Genomic DNA, 19,568 nt, shown 5'->3' with positions numbered 1-19,568 from the left:
CTCTGTTCATTAGGCCATGGTGTTTATAGGTTGTTTAAGTGTCATTAGTGATGATACACAATGAATACGTTTCACCAGAATTTGATTGAATGTCAAGCACAGCTCTTTTTCAGATGGGAAAATATTATTTAATCTTTCAAGATAATCATGAAGATAGAAACAGAAATTTGGTCAGTCATATATCAGAGTGATTGTCATTTCCCCATTCTCAGGTCCTCATGACTGAGAGTGGAAAATCTACTCATTGAGTCCTAAATAGTCCTTGACCGAAGTCAGAGTCTTGTAGTTACATATTAGAGGATCCTGTAAACTCACTCCACTCTTAATAGTGAATAAAAATGAGTCTTGCTTTTTCCATCCAGTGGGGTTTTAGGACCAAGAACATGTAATTTTAGAGAACTATGTAGGTGAAAGGTGAAATACTCTTTTTTCACTTACGGGTGGAAGTGAATCCTTAATCCTGTAACTCATTTTTAAAAAGTCAGTGTGCTGGATTTCACATGTAAAACATTAATGAGTATGTCACCCATATAGTTGTTCACATATGTGGTATATTAGATAATATTTTGAATCTGTATATTTTAGGCCAGGCATTGAAATTTTCTCTAGATTCCATCTTAGTCATTTTTTTTTTTGAATGAATAGCAAAATTATGTTTTGCAGCCCAGTGGGATTTAGGAATTGTGCTTGCAAACCACACATGATTGGCCATATCTGGTATCTTTGGGAATCATTCATGCTGATTCCCAGGGTGTGTCTTAGGCCTTCAGGACTTGTCTAGTAATTCACTTGCATGGAAGACCACATCCAGCCATACTAAATGGATAAGTATCTTTTCAGGTTGGAATGTCTTCCATGAAGATGTTTTAACTACTTTACTGTGAAACTCAGGTGTTAGTGATTCTTACACTTCTCCATGACAAATGAAACCGTAACTCTTAGAGGGGTAATAACATACGTATTCTTATAGGTGTGAAATACTTCACCTTTTTGCCATTAAGTTAACCCCAATTATATGAGTCTTTCTGCATGTCTCTTCTTCTAGCACTTTTTTTTTTACTTCTTTTCTGATCCTCTTCAAGTGTTCCATGATTATATGTTCACTGAAAAAAAATTTTGAAGGCCTCCTACCTGCCCAGACATTCTTTGGGGTGCTGAGTTACAGCAGTGAATAGGAAAATGTGTGTGTCTCAGTGGACCTTATATTGTGTGTTATCTAAAAGACATAATGACAACAGCATATCCTTTGGAAAAACTTCTGTAGATCAAATGTGCCCAAAGTGTGGCAGAAAAAAAATTTCCAGCTTTAAACATGGTTTCTCATGAGCGTGTGTCCAGTGACGTAGAGTGAAGACAATGGGTTTCAAAATACATTTCTCTAGGGATGTAGCCAATGTTTTGTCCCATATTTCATCTAGTCATCAGGACAAAATTCTAAACTTAAATTTATACACTAAAAAACTACATTCCACCTTAGTACAAATAATATACGCCACATGTTTGTTTCTAATGAGGTTTTCCTCAACAATGAAGTCGTTTTCTTGCATTAACCTATGTGCTCTAATTACCTTACATAGGCATACTTACGTTTTTATATATCCTGCCAAGGTCTTTTTTTTTTTTTTTTTTGAATAGGAGGTAATTAGGTTTATTTATTCATTTATTTTTTTATGGGGGGCTTGGGGTTGAACCCAGGACCTCATGCATGCTAGGCACGCACTCTACCGCTGAGCATATATACTGTAGCCTCCCCAAAGTCTTTTTTAATGTATGTCATTTTCAAAAACCAAAGTCTGTCTCAAACAATTCGAGACTATACCAGACATTTTAATTGCATTAGTTTCCACAATATAATAGAAACTTCTCTTACTTTTGTAATTCAGCTATTGTGTGGTCTCTGAACCACACTTATAACAGTCTCTGATTTCATCTAACTCTAGAATCCACTGGTCCACCCTCTTTTGCACTCCCTGTCTTCCCAATTCTAGTCAAGCCAAGATTTTATGGTCTCCACGAAACACCTCTCAGGAATGCCTCTCATCTCGGCTCTAAAGTAGGCAGATTTAGAGAGTTGAGTCCTACTGCCATAAGGCACTCATTGCACTGGTGCTAGCTGAGGACCATCCTTGGCAGAATTGAGAATATAATTTTAATAAATAACGTTCTCAAATAATGCTCTGAACTGAACCCCACCGAGTTTTATAGTCTGCATACCATTTAACCACTCTCTGCAACTGTGTTGTTTGTTTATTCCTCAACAGTGTGAGCTCCATTCAGAGAGCAGCTTTGCTCTGCTCCTTGCTGTGTCCCTACACCTGGAAAAATGCCCCGCGTGTAGCGTGCACTGTCTTGCTCACCAGACAAAAGCCCAGCACCCCTCGTGAAGCCCACCTCTTGGCTGTCTCCATGTTTGCACCATAGTAGCTCTTTTTATTTTCTTGGCACGATGGTGGTCCTTACCTGACACTGACTTCTGTCACCTTGAAGTCATGACAGAAACCTGCTGTTGGAACTCACTTCTACTCAGCAGTGCTATAAGACTTCCCTTGTGAACTTAATGTTACCAGTTTCTGAGATTGGTTTCTGTCTTATCTCAGACCTCCACAATCTTCCTCTTCCGCTTACCCATTGCTCTAATGGTAATCTTGGTTCATCCTGTGGTGAGAAAACAGACTCTGTGGTACAGATGCTCCCACACTTACCCGCCACTGCACCTGCAGACCTGGCTGAGCAACTTGGCCTTTACCCTGAATGTGGGGGAGCAGAGATTTAAAGCTTTAAGAGAGGGTCCACTGGCAGCAGTGGGGAAGGGCTACAGGGAGGCAGCCCAGACTCAGAGGCAGGAGGCTGCTTGTGAGATTGTTGGGTCACACTGTTAGAGAAACGAGGGGCCCTGTTCTGAGGAAGTAGGAACAGTGCAGAACAGAGGATAGATTTGAGGCTAGAATTCCTGATAGAACAGAAGTTACTTGGTGACCAAGTGAACATAGAGGTGATGGTAGGTGTCCAGATTTCAGATTTGAGTGGCTGGGTGAGTAATGGTATGAGTCACTGGGTTAGAGAAGATAATCTGAGAAAAGATTTGACTGGATGGCGCGATCACCTTGTAAGTGGACACACAGGCGGATATTCCCAGGAAGCAGGTGTGTAAACGTGGTAGACACGGGGGGCTGCCCCAGAGGGAACTAGGGGAGAGGGTGAGCAAGGTGATCATTCCGTGGATGTGACCACCTAGGAAGGTAGGAGAACAGACTCAGAAGCAGACTTCCGGAGGAGGATATATTTACAGTATGAGCAGAGGGAGACAAGCCTGTACAGGTCAGGGAGGTAGAAAGAAAAAACCAAGAGATCCTGTTGTAGTGGAAGCGAGAGTTAGGAATAGTCTCAGAAGTGAGGGAATGATCATAGTGGCACATGTCCCTGAATGGAACATTTTTCTTAGATTGGCATGGGTGGAAACCAGTTTCCTGAGCTTTTAATAATTAAGCGAAGTGAGGAAGTAGAAGGGAACAGCTCTACAAAAAAATGTTATTGTGGGAAGACTGTAACTGATGCCTAAGTTTTTGACTTAACTGTTTAATTGAAGTTACTGTAATTAGCTTACCTCTAATTTATGCCTACACATGTGATGATTTTATTTTTGTGCATGTGTTATGAAGGAAATGAATTGTTTATCTCCAGATGGTTATATGGCACTCATCTGTAGTTTTTCTTAAATGTTCTCTTGTGCTTCTTTTTTTTTAAGAAGAAAATGAGAGGTACGAACGATGGGATGAATGAGACCACCAGGAAACCTCATACTTAGCTAAAACTTCGCTCAGAACTCAGCACACTCCTTCATGTTGATTCTTTTCTTTCTTTTTGAATCCAAGTTGTATTTTGGACAAAGTGTGCATACGAAAACCACATTGCTGGGCTGTGAAGGATAACACGGTTTGCCGTTACATTTCTGTGAGTGTTGAGGTTGCTGGGAAAGAAACAGGAGCCTAGTTCTCTTTTGTTGGCCTTAACAGCCCTTTTGTTCATATGATGTATTTTGACAAATGTGTATTTTAAAACTTAAGCACGCTGTTTTGGGTGAATGTTAAATTTAAAGATGGTAGTTCCCCTCCATGCTATTAAGTGAGTTTAAAGAGGTGATATTTGAGTAACAGGGAAGGGTGGGAGGGAGAGCTCTCAGGGGGTTTTATCAAAGACTGTATGTAGATTATGAAGATCATAGACACTGGAGATCATGTGAAACATTATGTTATCATCAAGGTTTGGGGACAAACTTCCAACAGACCTGGTCCAGATATCTCAGGAAAACTGCCTCATCAGATGTCATCTGCTCCTCATCAGATGTCATCTGCTCCAGTTCCAAGAATCTTACTTTCAGGCCACCAGTGATGTGCAGGTCCAGTCAGGGTTCAGGGCTGTCTTTATGTGTGTCACATGAATCCAAGAGTCTATTCCTTGGAGTTTGGCCGCACAGAGTTTGTTTAACAAGTCTTGACAGGGCCTTTTCAACAAGTTTGAAGAGAATTCTCCGGGAGGTGTTGTTTCCAATAGATGAAATCTGTGTTGCAAGGTGTGATGCTCAAGGTCTTCATCTCCCAGGGGTGCACAGAGGAAAGATTGCTCCACCAAAACATGGCTCTCTCTTATAGAAGCATTTAGGCCTTTGCAATATTGGAATTTTTTTTCTTTTATCAGTTGTGGGTCAAAATAAGCAGGAAGCAAGTGTATTGGGCATCCTATGACTGTCTCAAAAGGTCAGAGTTCGTGACTTCCAAAGGGGTGGATCTGGGATTTAGAAGCACCAATGGCAGTGCTTTTGGCCAAGGTATTTGGAGGGGCTCTACGGATTTTGCTGACTGAATCTTAACAATGCATTGGTGTGTTCAGCTAAACCAGAGGACTGAGAGTGGAAAGCACAGTGGAAGTGTGTAAAGCCAGCCAGTTGCACAGGCTCGTTGAAGCACCTGACAAGTACAGTTGGTTCTCGGATGCCTGTGAAGTTTGAGGGGAGCTCCCCAGGTAGGGGTAATCTTTTCTAGAGGGACTGTAGCCACAGAAGAGGCAGCAGCCTGTCTGCAAGGGAAGGCGTCAATCCAGTTTAAAAACATACGGACCAGGACTAAAACATACTTATATCCATGAAACAAAGGGAGTTGTATGACATCCGTTTGCTAGACCTTGAATGGTCCATTAGGCAGTGTAGCAATTCTTGAACATAGAGGCCATTTTCAATTTTATTTCTCCTGGACGTAAGGAAGCCACGCTGCTTCCACAACAGTCCAAAACCATGAGCTACTCTGACAGCACATCTGCTCTCAGTGCAAAGACTGGCCGCTTTGTCCTTGGCTGTGGTACAAGCCCATGCAAGGGTTTCTCCTTCAGCCTTCTGGGCAGAAGTAGCCAGAGATAAAAGTAAAGATGCTGCCCCAACAGCATCAAAGGGAGTTGCAGTCGTGTGCCCAGCACGGTGCTTGCCTTTGCTGCCTTTCAAGCGGGAGCCATCGGTGAGCCCTGAGAAGGCGACGTGGCCCCGCGGTGTTCCCTGTAGCTCAGTGCCGGGAGTCAGGGGGTGTGTGTCAGCCTTACAGTCAGGAAGGACTTCACTGGGGACGGAGGGGAGAACAGTAACCCGATCACATTTATTATAACATCAGAGTTATTTCAGGGGCAGCTAATAAAAAGAAGACTTCATAGAAGGTGAGGCCGCTGGCCAAGAAATGTTGAGGGTGATGGGAGCTCAGGAGACCTTCCACCGCGTGAGGTTGTCGGGGAAGGGAAAATGTTCTTGTCCACCCCTGTTTGAGTTCACGTGGCTGGACTGATAATAAAATTGAAGCAAGTCAGATTAAAGGAGAGAAAAAGCAAATCTGAATCATGGAGATCTCATAGAAATGGGACCTAAGAAGTGGCCAGCCAGGCAGCTTTTAAGGTTTTTGGACATAGAAACAATACATTTGTGAAGAATTTGCAGAACAAAGATACGTAGGCTCTGGCTACTTAGTTAGTGAAGAATCTAAGTGGAGTTCGGTCTCGGGGTAGTAAGTTAAGTAACAAGGTTTGTTTACTTAGTCTTCTCAGCCTGAATTCCCTGTCAGAGAAACCAGGGTGATGAGTTAAAGTGAATCTATTAAATTCCTCAGCAAAGGATCTTTCATTACTTTGGGAAAATCTTTTGACTATGGCTTTGTTCAGTTTGGTCTTCCAGTTACAGTCAAACGTTCAGCTGACTCAGGTTGTGCGCTGTGCCAGGCAGGGGCCTGAGCATTTCCGGGGCTTGGTTAGTTCTTTCATGCACGGTCATTTGTTTCGTGCCAATAAAGTGAAAGAGTTTCAACAGGTAGGTAGCCCTAAGGCAGGTGACTCTTGGAGCACTTGTCTCAGTTTTTTTTTTTCCCACATATTTTTATTGAGTTACAGTCATGTTTTAGTTTTATAAAGGCTTACTCATGTGTATCATCCCAAGCAAGAGATTCAGAGATTGAAATTTTGGTCAATTCATGGAGTGGGGAAGCCAATAGAGGAAGAATTAGGAACTCATAGTCTTCAATAAGCAGCTTCCATGGATACAAATCCATAAGGCTACCACTTAGTTGTGTGTCTAGGAGATTCTTGGTTTAGCTTAATTCTTTCTGAAGTTAGCGGCACTCTTTTTATCTCTTAGATTATGACCTAGGTAATGAACTGTGTCTAGAAATCATGGTAATTTGTAATGAGACTCTGTGCCGTTTTTCAGCTAACTGTTGCAGCAAATAAATGGAATCTTTTATTGACACCTCCTTGGTAACTGAGCACAGCAGGAGGTCATCTACATATTGTAAAAGAATCAATTTCCTGGGGACCGGAAGGTGCTTATTTTGGGCTGCACTCCAGAGTCCTGCAGTCCTTGCAGCTGCCCAGATGTGAAACTGAACCTGAGAAGAAAGAACCTGGAGTCAGCAACAGGGACTTCAATGATTTGTTGGATGGGGAATCTTACAAGTCAGAGACCGAAGTCTTGGAGTCACACCTCACCATGTACAGCCAAAAGCAGGCAGGACAAAGCAGCAGTCTTGCTACACAGGGGAGCAGCAGGGGTCAGTTATAGGGGTATGACATCAGAAGGGCTCCTTGGTCGCCAGGGGCCTGTTAGAATGTGTCCCTTACAGCTCTCTGGGTTAGCAACCCTTGCGAGGACTGATGTTTCCTATTGATGACCAAACATACAGGAGCAGTTCTGGTCTGAGGGCTGGGACGGTGGATAGCTGGGGGTCAGGCTGATCATGCAGGTAGTTACTGATCGAACTTCCAGCTTAGGAATGCGAGGCAGTCATGAGCATAAGGTAAGGGTGAGGCAGGGCTGGTCAGTCTGGGGATGTACAGAGAGCAGCGTCTTATGGGGCCTGACCACACGGCTTACATCCTGGGGAAGCACTTGGGAGAAATAAGAAGGGATCTCAGAAAACCCTGGAAGAAATGTACGTGTGGGTATTTTGCTGATTGTTCCAGATAAAGTCAAGTAGATACAGGAGCTTTTTCAGCAATGCTGAAAAAAGCTGAACAAAGGTCTAGAGCAGTGAACCATTTGAGTCAGGTAGAACTTGTGACAAAAGGGTTTTCAGGTTTGGAAACAACTAGGAAATGAGGAATAACTATCTTACTAAAAGCTCTCGACACTGGACAGATCACCACCCCTGTCGATTAGGTTTCCAGACTGGTAGGATTGGTGTGGTGCAGGGACCAGTGCAGGGAATGACTAGCCGCTGCTAGGGAAGTGAGGTCTTGTGTGGCCTCAGGCTTTAATTTAGGTAAATTAGGGAGGGGTTTAGTAATATCTATCTGAATCTTTATAGGTTCTGAACTTTTTTTATTCCAGTGTCAGTATTAGAAGTAGCCCACAAATTTTCCAGCACCTCAATTAAATTAAGGGACTTTTTTAAATTTCTTCGTCTTCTGTGTCAAGGACAGACTGCAAGGAACATCACATGTTAGGCTTGGGTTGGTCAGGAAATTCTAAGTTACTACCAGAGAGTAGATTCTTGTGTTGAACAGGAAAAAATTCAAGAGCAAGCCACAGTAAAGCTCAAGCAGGGTTATTGGGAGGGGTACACATTCCATGCACAGAATGTAGTCTGTCTCAGAAGGTAGAGTGGCCCCAGGGGTGATTAGTTTTTATGGGCTGGGTAATTTCATATGCTAACAAGTGGGAGAGTTATTCCAGCTGTTTTGGGGAAAGGGCAGGCATTTCTAGGAGTTAGGTCCCCACCCACTGTTTGGCCTTTCACGGTCAGCCTGGGAAGTGTCATGGCACCTGTGAGGGTGTCATTTAGCAGCTGATGTATCACAGCGAGCCTATAATGAGGCCCAGAGGTCTGCCGGGAGTGGACTCTTCCGCTATCTTGGGCCAAGTTGATTCCAACTAGTTTCTGCCATACCCTGAATGTATGTCATTCTTTTAAAGGTTGTGTCCTGCCACCTCCCCTCCTGTCTCAAGGTGAGGCCTCCATTGCAGGCAAAAGGTGTCAGCCCTTTTAATTGAGAAAGGAGATCCCTGCCTAATGAATTGACTGGGGCTGTGTCATATAGCAAAAAAAAGAATGTTTTTTCAATAAAAGGTCCCAGAGTCATTTGTACTGTTGGAGATAAAATTTCTCTCTGAACTTTATTAGATACTTCCACTATTGAAACCTCCTTTTTATTTACTCTAAGGGATTTGTTGTCTGATGAGGGATGGGGTTTAAAATAGAAAGTATCTCCAGTATCAGCTAGAACCTGGCAAGGTTTCTCATTAATTTTTAGTTTCCTCTTTGCTGTTTAAGAGAGTAACTGAACTGGATAGTTCAATGGAAACTCATTAGAGATCAATTAACTGGGAGGGGCCCATATGGGGTTCCTCTCCTGAGGTAGGGAAGAGGGCATTCAAGAGGACTTGGCGTGGGACCTTTGAAGGCAGTCGCTTTTCCAGTATCCCAGTTGATTATACCTGTGACACTGATCATTGGATCAGAGTTTGTTGGTTTTATTTTTTTTTTTTTTTCAAGATGGACCTATAGGGGAATGCAAATTAGGAGGTAGGTGTGTTATTTTGGGTCTCTGGCCTTGCAGCTATTGTAGCTGTAAAGCTGTTAGCTTGGTGGATTTCTGTTTGCAATCTTGCCCCAGGGTCCTTTCAGAATGCTCAACTATAGTCTCCCATCTTATTTTCTGCCTGTTTTTTCAATCCACTAATCTGAGTCCACTTACAAAGAGGGCAACCAGGAAAGGATCACTGGTCTTATTTATTCTATGGAGCCAAAATGCCATAAGAAGAGAGCTTCCAGTAAGCCCTAAGGTCTGCCATAGATTCATCCTTCCTTTGTTTTCATGATTGGAATTACCAACTAGTCCAGTCAGGGGAGACTCTGGGAGTAGCTTATAAAATGTCAGTTGCTGTTTGGGGAGCACTTTCTGGTTGAGGATGTCAAATATCATCCTCAGGGTTTTGCCATTTTGTTCCCTGCATCCATTTTGGGGCTTCCCTGGGTCATAGGTCCTGACAATGACTCTCAAATCTTCAAAAAACCTTTTGGGGTTCCTCCCTAGGTTTAGGAAATTCTTCAGCTGCAGCCCTCAGTTTAGTCTTTGGCCAAGGGGTGAAGGACCCCTGAGGAGGTCTGTCTGAGTACACAGGTGAAAAAGGACTGGGGGGCTGGGGGGGAGGCAGGGGGCGGTGGCAGGAGGAGGAGTCTCATTTGCAGTCAGATCCATCCTACAGTCTTTTGTTTTAGGTTCCTCTGGTGTCTGATGTTTCCTTAGCCTTTTATAACAAGTCTTTTAAGGAAGCTATTTCGGAATCTTGAAGCCTTTCGTAAGCTTCCGCATGCCAGCTAAGTAGGCATCCCACTCTGCCTGTCCAGTTTGAGATGTCTTGCTTTGGGGTGTTTTCTGAATGAACTGCCTTATCTAATTGGAACTTTCCCCACAGTGGCCACTGTAATTCTAGGTCATTTTTACTGAATTGTTGAACTAGTCTTGTGAGATACGTGAAACTTCTGGGACTATAATTGTTAAACATAAATAAAATAAGCAGGTGCACCCAGAAGGTGGCCACTCAGCTCTCTGGGTATAAAGGATCCCATTTCTTTTAGGTAGGCGTATGGGTTTTCCAGAGCCACACTAATAACCTGGGGACTGCAGAAAGGACTGAAGCTGCAGGGCCCAAAGAATGGGGACTACAGACTGAATCCGGGGGTCTGGGCACAATAACAAAGGACTGAGGTCTATTTTTGGTTCCTGAGATGCCCACTTATCGGTAGCCTTTATCTACAGAAAACAAGATAAACAAGCATATTTGTGTAGCTTTATGTATCAGCAGTAAGAAGAGATGTTACTGTGTCCTGGCCACAAGGAGGCCCTGTGCCCTGTGTAACCTTGGACAGGGGAGGGATCAAGCCAGCAAACCCCAAGGAATGGGGACTGCAGACTGATTCCACACAAATGCAAAACCGCAGCTACCTCCAGAAATTCCCAGCATGCGTCTGGGGAAGGCTTCCAAACGAGTGGAGGACTGCAGCCGAACTGCAGCGGTTCCCAGCATGGAGCCCAGGCTCAGAGCGAAGGGCTGGGGTTTCGCACCTGGGGCCGGTGGATTTGCAGTGGGGTTTCTTGTTTGTTTGTTTGTTTGTTTTTGTTTTTTGAAAGGCTAGGGTCTTGGCTCTAGGCAGAACCATTTTGCCAGCTCAGCTGGGCTTGGGACAGAATCCTCTACCAGCTCAAGCTGACCTGCTCTGTAAAGGAAAGCCAATTAGATCAGGAGCGGAAATGCGAAAGAGCAGAGCTCAGCCACGAAGAACGTGCCCACGGCCCTCAGAAATGGCAAGGAAGAGGCTGCACGAAGCATGTGTTTCTTGTTCCTGTTTGTTTCAGTTTGTTTCAGTCCCACCACTGCCACCGAACTGTTAGAAACAAAATTCAACTGAGTACATTTGGAGATTAATTGGCTTTATCAAATGACTCATGAATCAAGCAGCATCTTATCTGGCAAGCAGAGAGATACCTGGAGGAATATTACAAAAGAGCTCTACAAAGTGGAAGGCTTTTGTAGGAAGGAGGGTGGGACAAGGAAGTCATCAACAAGAGAAAAATAAAAGTTCATTGGAGGAAAGTGAGTTCAGGGTGGCGACTGGCTTCTCGTGGCTGAGCTGCAGCATTTTCCATTGTCTGGGCTTGTTGCTGGGCAAGAAGAAAATCTTCCTTCCTCCTGCCAGGGAAGTAAAGAAGAGGCAGCTCCCTGTTGGGGAGGCAAGGTACCACTCTTCCTTTGGGGGCAGTCGGCACCTGGTGGTAGGATGAGAGAACTCCTTCTGCAGGCCTTCATGACTCCAATTTCAGTTGTGGCTTCCTTTTATTAATTTTCACACCATATTTAGTATTTGTAATTCTATTCTTGAGAATGAAGAGATGGTGAAAACAGTGGATATTAACTGTACCAAAGGCTGAGACGTCTCCTAGTGGTAACTTATACTGGAAATTGTACCCATGATGCCCTTAAGCAGTGCTCCACATTCAGGGTGAGCATGTTTGATGTGTTTCTTTACCTGAAAATACATGAGAATGCTTTCTAGTGATGGTAAAAGGGTAGGATGAATTTAATTTTTTGAATTAATCTTTTTTCTTGACAACTTAAAATTGAGAAAAACATAATTATCTTTTAAATAACTTTTGACTTATTAGCCATATGATAATAATAGTAACAATATCAACCATTAATACTGCTTCTATTGTGCGAAAGAATTAGCCAAAGCCCTTTTCTATCCACATGAGTCTAGTTTCACAGCTCTTTATATGTATTTTACTGGTGGTTACGTCCTCTGCGTGTTGTTTTTGCCCCTTTTGCTCTTTCATTTTTATTATGAAACATTTTATGTTTCCGTATGTATGTTTTACATTTATTTTATATGTAATAGAGACATAGCATATTTATATATGTGTGTGCACACATGCATATAATTTTGTGTGTTTTATGTTCATTTTATGAATGAAGCAGAAGTAAATATATTCTCATTATTTGCCATAATTTTGTTTGATAAACTTGCCATGAACACTGAACCACTGCTCCTAGGAGTCAGTACAGGATTAGGTTTCTTCAGGTCTCTGCTCACATTTTGGTCTAATTTCATCACCAAAATACAACCTTGCTATATGTGTGCTCATGTTTGAAGACACCTTATTTACTATATTATTGATTCGTTAACATCAAACTCATAGCCAAGTCTAACTTAATGCCTGAATGAAGCTTACCTAACACATGTAATTTCTCATAAGACCCATCACAGCTTCCTTGTGCTTAGAGACACTAAACAGCATTGCATCTCTATGCTTAAGGGCTATTTTATAAAGAGAAATTACCAAAAATGAAGAAGGCACAAAGATGCAAAAAAATGAGACACAATAAATAGAGGAAAAGACACTTGTACCATTTGAGAGCTTAAGGAAGTCAGAGCCGCACCTTGTTCAGCCTTAGTTGGGAGCAAGTGTCCGCTGACTCAAGTCTTTCTGTTCTCTGTGTGTCCGTGAGTAACTACAGAAGTGCTACAGGTATTCATTTTGGACTGAAAGTCAATTTTAGTGAGTGGGCAGTTTCACCAATACAGAATCCGTGAATAAGGAGGGTCACCTGTGTGTTTGAAAGGCATATGTTTGTTATGTATATATAACATAAATCGGGGCATGCCTGTAGGTTTGTGTGTATTATAACCTAAATGAAATCTAAAGAATTATAATGAAATGAACAGCCATCTACACCCTGCTCAACAAACAGAACATGGTCAACATGTTCAACTCTTCTGTTTGTCCTTCCTCAGTATTATTCCCATGTTCTCTTCACATATGACCACGATCCTGAAGTGCTGTTTATTGTTTGCATGCTTTCTCTTTATAGTTTTGCCAGAAATATCAATTGCATATTTATAATTTAGTTTTGCAAGTTTATGATCATTGTGTAAGTGGAATTGCGAGTATGCTCTTCTGTGGCTTTTTCTCCATTGAACATTTTCCTTGAGGTTCTTCCATGTTTCTTATTAATATGGGCCCCAGTGTGGGAATATACTAACAGCACAATTTCTCTCTCCTATTCTTTCCCTTTTTTAGCCAATATAAAAATACTTACATGAATATTCATGTCCATGACTTCTGGTGTACATCCATACTCTTTTTTTATGGTACAAACCTAGGAGAGCGAAGGTTTGCTGGGTCATAGGGCACATGAATTCCTCAGCTTCTGAGGTAAAGCCAAATTGTTCTAAAAAGTGATGAGTTCCAGTCTGCATTTCTACCAGCAGAGTTCCAGTTGTGCTGAACCTCGCCAGCATATGGTTCTTAGAATGGACAAATCTATTGTTTAAAATGATATTTTATTGAGGTTTTAATTTACTTTTCCCAGATTATTTATGAGAAGTAGCATATTTTGGAATGTGTATAGTTGTTTCCTCATCTAAGAAATGCCTTTCCGAGTCTTTCGACTATTTCTCTGTTCATCTGTCTTTTATTTGTTGAATTATTAGGAATTCTTTATATATTCAGGAGACTAAAACATAGTTAAATTGTTGTAAATTGTCCCACATAGAAGCGTCTCTTTTCACTTTTTTTTTGTGCTGACAATTGATAAACAGAAGTTTTTTATTTCTCTGTAGTGATATTTATCAACCTTTTCCTTGATGGTCTATAATTTTTGCCTTATTTAAGAAATCTTTCCCTACTACAAATTTGTAAAGATATTGTACTGTATTTTCCTGTAAAAATACATAGTTTTGCTTCCGCGTTAGATCCTTCAGTCTGATTTTGATATATGTATGCAATTGTTTTTGTGTGCAGTGTGCAGAAGTCAAATTTAATTTTTTTCGTGTGGATAAGGTGGTTTTAGTTGTTTAGTACCACATAATGACCATGCCATCCTTTCTCTCCTAAAATGTAGTGCCATTCGTTTCATATACAAATTCCCCATGTATGTGTGTGCTGTTTTTCTGGGTTTACCCCATGCCATTACATTGGTCTATTTCCAATATTTATCTTTATAGCAAAACCTGTCAACGCCTTATTTACTGTAGCCTTCTAATAAGACTTGAGATGTGGTAAGATTAGGCTCCCATCTTGTAGCTCTAGGCTGCTGCTGGGCTCAGTGATATCCCCAAGACAATGCCTGCTTGCCCCTCTTTGGAGTCTTGCTCCTATTTGGTTTTGTGGCCTCAGAGAATTTTCCTTAATTTCTAGCCAACTCAGCCATGCAGTCAGTTTTGTTTTAATACAGCATTTTTGAGTGCTTAGTTATAAAGTTTGAGTCCTTAGCATGGTAAAAATATGAGCCTATTTTGGATTTTTTTTTCCCAACTGACATATCTTTGAGATGATTTTATATCAATACATTCTTCCTAATGACTTCATAGTATTACATTGTGAAAATGCACCAAAACATATTGCTCACTTCTTTACTTACAAACCTTCTTTCCACAACATTGCTCTTAAAGGAAAAAGATTATGGAGGATAAATGTGTACACTTCCCATCAGTGCATACTTGTACAGTACATTTCTAAATGTTAACCTGCCAGCTCAGAAGCAGTACTGACCATATTCTTGAAGTCTCCTTTTCCCATACACTCCTCCTCACCGTGCGTCTCTCACCTAGTCATTTCTAAATCCTGTGGGTCTCCTGGGACGTGTCAGCCTCCCTCTAACCCCATTGTATTCACCATATCCTAGCTAAAAGCCGTCGCTTGCTTTTTATGATGCTAATCCCCTCCTAGCAGGTCTCAGTTTTTCCTTTTTACTATCTTTCTATTATAGTACAATCACCAGTGAACCTTGTAACAACAGCCTGTAGTCCTCTGGAAAAGCCTGAGTAATGTTCATTATCATGATTCTTAAGCTATGTGAATGTTCATTATAATTTAGATACATTTAAACTATATCTAATATATTTAAAAACATGTCAAATGCCTGAACTGTATTTTTGAATGTTCCCTATTTGTCCTGTATATCAGATAATAAACTAGTAACTGCATATTTTTTTTACTGATTAAGCCTCAGTTTTCCTTCCGTAGGCCCTGGCACTTGGATAGGAGCCAGCATTAGGGCGAATCCTGACCAAATTGTAATGTTCTTGTAGCAAGACCCCAAATTAATTGCTTAGAAGCTGATGTGACACTTCCTAGTTTTTTGAAGAAAAGTCATCTAGAAATTGAGTTTATGACTACCACTTTTTAAATGTTAAACCTTTCTTTGTTGTTGTTAAAGCAAGTCTGGTGTAATGAAATTAGTTTCCTTTCTGTAGTTACTTAGGAAATGCCAACATGTTGATTCACAGGGAAGTACTCATAAATTAATAAATATACCATTTCGAATCACAGAGCTGCCCAGTTAATGTTTAAAAATGTATCAGTCTGTTAGTTTTCTGCTTGGCAGATGTTCTTACTGGGTGTTACTTGGGCATTTGGACCATCAGGGACATTAGATTTGAGGGAGTATGTCTACGTAAGATGTCTCCAATTACCTTCTGTATTCTGGAGATGTAGTGCTTGTGAGACACATAGATCCAGGGCACATAGAAGTACACGGCTATAACCACCCCTTTCTCCATCGTAAATGAATGAGATCTTAGTGAAATATTTATAAAGACCTAGGAGAGACATCGTCTAACCCCGATGGCAGATGGTCTTGTCTCATGTACCAAATCTCAGACTGACAGTGGCTTCTTGGAGCCCTGTTTCAGGGACAATTCTTAGACTTTAACTAGGTTCTTGAATTTTAAAGTGTAGCTTGAGTAATTGGCTTTATTGTAGAGTTTGCATGGTACACCTTTTTTTATTCTTTTACTTTTACACTCAGTATGTATTAATATTTTAAATGAGTTTCTTTAAGAATGTGTATAGTTAAATCTTTGCTATCTAAATCTGAAAATCCCTGCCTTTTAATTAGAATATTTAGAATGTTTTTCTTCTGCCTGAATAATTTCTTTGTGTGTAGATCTGCAGGTGTAGGGCCTTTTAGCATTTGATTACTTTGGATAATTAGTTAATTATCTCCATTTTTGAAAAGATTTTTACTGGATATCAATAAAAGTTGTCAGTTGACAGGTTTTTTTTTTCTTGCCACACTTTAAGATCTTCTTGTCTCCTGCTTGTATAGTTTCTGATGAGAAATATGTACACATCTTTCTGGACTTAAAATGCAGTTACATAAGTTGAAAATACCATAAGTCAAAAATTCAGTGAATACACCTAACCTTACAAGCATCATTTAGCCCAGCCTACTTTAAATGTGCTCAAAACACATTAGCCTGCTCTCAGGCAAGATCATCTAACACAAAGCCTATTTTATAATAAAGTGTTGAATATCTTGTATGGTTTATTGAATACTATCCTGAAAGTGAAGAACGAATGACTTTCTAGGTACAAAATGGAGGGAACTGTGTTGATTGTTGACCTTCTTTCACTTACAAGGACCCAGTGGTTATTTGGGGGACCCTCCTAGATAATGCAGGATGACCGTCTCACTGCAAGCTCAGCTAATCAGCAGCATTAATTCCATCTGCAGCCTTAACTCCGCTTTGCCATGGAGCGTAATGCATTCTCAGATTCTCAGGTTCAGGATGTAGACGTACTCAGGAGGCCATTATTCTGTCTACCATAAAGTTTTCAATAATTTTTATTTTTGTTTCTTGTTACAAGATGTGTTTTTCTCCCACCTCTGGCTGTTTTAAAAATGTGTCTTTATTACTGAGTCTTAGTATTTTGATCACAGTGTGCACTGGTGTATGTGTATACATGTGTATTTATCTTGCTTTGAGTTAATTGAGCTCTTGGATCTGGGAGTTTATAGTTTTTATCAGATTTGGAGAACTTTGGGTCGTTATTTCTTCTGTTCCTTTTCTGCCCTAGCTCTCTCCTTTTATTTTTTTTTTCCCTTTTCTTCTAATACTTCTTCAATTACATATGTGCTGGAGTGTTTACTGCTGTCCCAAGGTTATCAAGGCTCAGTTAATTTTTTCAGTCTTCTATATGCTTCAGTTGGAATAGATCCTGTTATTGTCAAGTTCATTATTCTTTGCTTCTGAAATATCTGATTTCGTGTTATTTGCATTTTCAAGTGAATTTTCATTTTCTAATGAAGTGAATTTTTATTTCAGATACTATATTTTTCATCTCTACAAGTTCCACTTGAGTCTTTTTTATATATTTCATTGTTATACACTGCAGGATTGTGTCCCCCAAAATTGTTATGTTGAAGCCCTCACCCTCAGTGTGATGGTATTAAGATGGTATTAGGGGCTTTGAGGGGTGATGAGGTCATGAGGGTGGAGGCTTCATAAGTGGAATTAGTGCTTATAGGAGGGGACATGAGGAGCTTGCCTTTTTCTCTACTCTTTACCATGTGAATACCAACAAGAGGCTGGCAGTCTGCAAACCAGTAGGAAGGCTGTCCAGAACCCTACCATCCTGACACTCTGATCTCAGACTCCCAGCCTCCAGAACTGTGATGAATGAATATTTGTTTTTTAAACCATCTAGTCTTTAGCATTTTGTTACAGCAGACTGAGCAGACTAAGACATCCATTTCTCTCTGTGTTCATATTTTTCTGTAATATTTGAGCACAGTCATAATAGCTGCTTTAGTTTTACTTGCTAGTTCATCTCTTGTCATTCCTGGGTCTGTTTCTGTTGACTTAGTTATCTTCTGGCAATTCATTATATTTTCCTGATACTTGGTTGGTCTAGTAAATTTTTGTTAAATGCTAGGCACTCTGGTTGTTATGTTGTTAAATGTGTGGATTTTGTGTATTACTCTAAAGAATATTTCGCTTTGTCTTGGTAGACAATTTAAATGACTTGTGATTCAATGTGATCCTTTAAGGCATGTTTTTAGCTTTGCTGGGGCTAGTGTAGAGTACCCCTCACACTGGTGGCATTCCTACTCATAAAGTTTCCTTCCCCCAACCTCCCACACATCTCCAAAAACCACCCTGTCCAGATGCTCAGCAGCAGCCTTCCACTGAAGCTCTCTAGCCCTTGAGCCACTCTGGCCCTGCGTGGGTCCTGGGAATTGTTCAGTCTATAGCTTCTTGGTTCTTTGCTCTGACTTAGAGTTTTACTCTATTTATGTGCCACCTAATACTCAGCAAAAACTGAAAGAGATCTCAGTGCAGATTTCTGGCCATTCTTTTCTGAAAAGCTGTTTCCTCTCTGGGACTTTACCCTCCACTTCAGACTCCCGACTTCCATCTCTGTTTCCTCAGCTCAGCTGGATGGGCTGGCTTATTTGGGTTCTCCTTTCCAGGGCCCACACTCTGGAAACTGCCCCAGATGAAATCCAGGAGAGCTGTAGTGCTCAACTCATTGTTGACCTTCTTCCAGAGAGCAGGTCCTGTGCTGCCTGCTGTGCAGCGCATGAAAGCTGTTGTTACATGTGTTCTATCCAGGTTCCTGGCTGGTCACAGCAGGATGGTAAGTTTGGTTCTTGTTAATCACACCCAGAATAGGGAATCTCTTAGCTGTGTTCAAAGTGAATGTAGTTCAGTCTCCTTTGCTTTGCTTGTTATCACACTGAGAGGCTGGACCTGCCGCAGTACAAGCTGAACACAGCTTTTTGGCCAACTGTTTTCCATTGTATTTCCATCCTGTCTCCATTGGATAGTTCTTTCTTGACATCCTGGACTGTTTGCATTTTGAAAGCAACATATCCCAGTCCTTTTTATAGTCACAGTAATGTGCTGAGGAGAGGAAAGATAAAAAGATTATTAGGATGCAGCTGGTGTTTATACATTATTTAATCAAGCAACTCAACAGGGAAGAAATTACTACCGTGTTTTAGTGATAAAGAAAAGCTACTATATAAAAGTGACCATCAGAGTTATTAAAATCGCACACAATTTAGTGGCTGATGTAGTTTTCATACCCAGGTCTTTTTGACTCTAAATCTTATGTTCTACCCCAAACACTGACCCTGGTGGGATCTGAAAATGAGAGGCAGAGTGGTGGGAACATCTTGCCAAGGAAGCAGCTTTTTCACGCAAAGTGTGGGAAAAGCAGTTGTTCCCAGAGATCTGAGGCCAGGGAAGCCTTGGGCAGTGGTGTCCATTAGGAGGCACACAGATGCCTCTGTGGAAGGTGGACAGGGTTTCCTGGGAGCCTCTGGTGATGGGATGACAAGTGAGGGTCACTATAAACCATGCCTGTGCCTGGTTGTCTGTTTTAAGTGCTTTTTAAAGCTTTCCTATAGTTAACCGTTACCATGAACAAACTAGAAGGCTGCCATCCTCATTTGATATGTCAAAAAAAAAAAAAAATGAGCCATGTGCTATAAAGAAAGGGAAAATCTTGAAGTAGAAAATTGGAATCTTTTCTGTCTTTTATAATTAATTTTATATACTTTGGTATAATAAAATTTATTGATAGCAGATTATAAATAGGTAGGAAAGTGCTGCTAAAAGTAATGCTGGCTTTCAAAGCTAGTTACAAAGCCTTCTTTGCCATTAGAAATTAACTAAAAATAATCTTTGTATTTCTAAACAAAAGGTCAAGGAATGAAATAATTAGCCATTAGAAGTTTACATCATTTATAG

At 41.0% G+C, this 19,568-nt stretch overlaps 1 protein-coding gene across 1 annotated transcript in view; it reads left to right on the top strand.

Moving 5' to 3' along the window:
- The window catches only part of LOC102510773 (formin-2), a 286,001-nt gene that overhangs the window by 221,807 nt on the left and 44,626 nt on the right, over positions 1-19,568 (top strand).

This window comes from Camelus ferus, chromosome 11 (genome assembly GCF_009834535.1).
Source record: "Camelus ferus isolate YT-003-E chromosome 11, BCGSAC_Cfer_1.0, whole genome shotgun sequence".
In the NCBI taxonomy this organism is placed as follows: domain Eukaryota; kingdom Metazoa; phylum Chordata; class Mammalia; order Artiodactyla; family Camelidae; genus Camelus; species Camelus ferus.
This window is presented reverse-complemented; position numbering and strand designations above follow the sequence as displayed.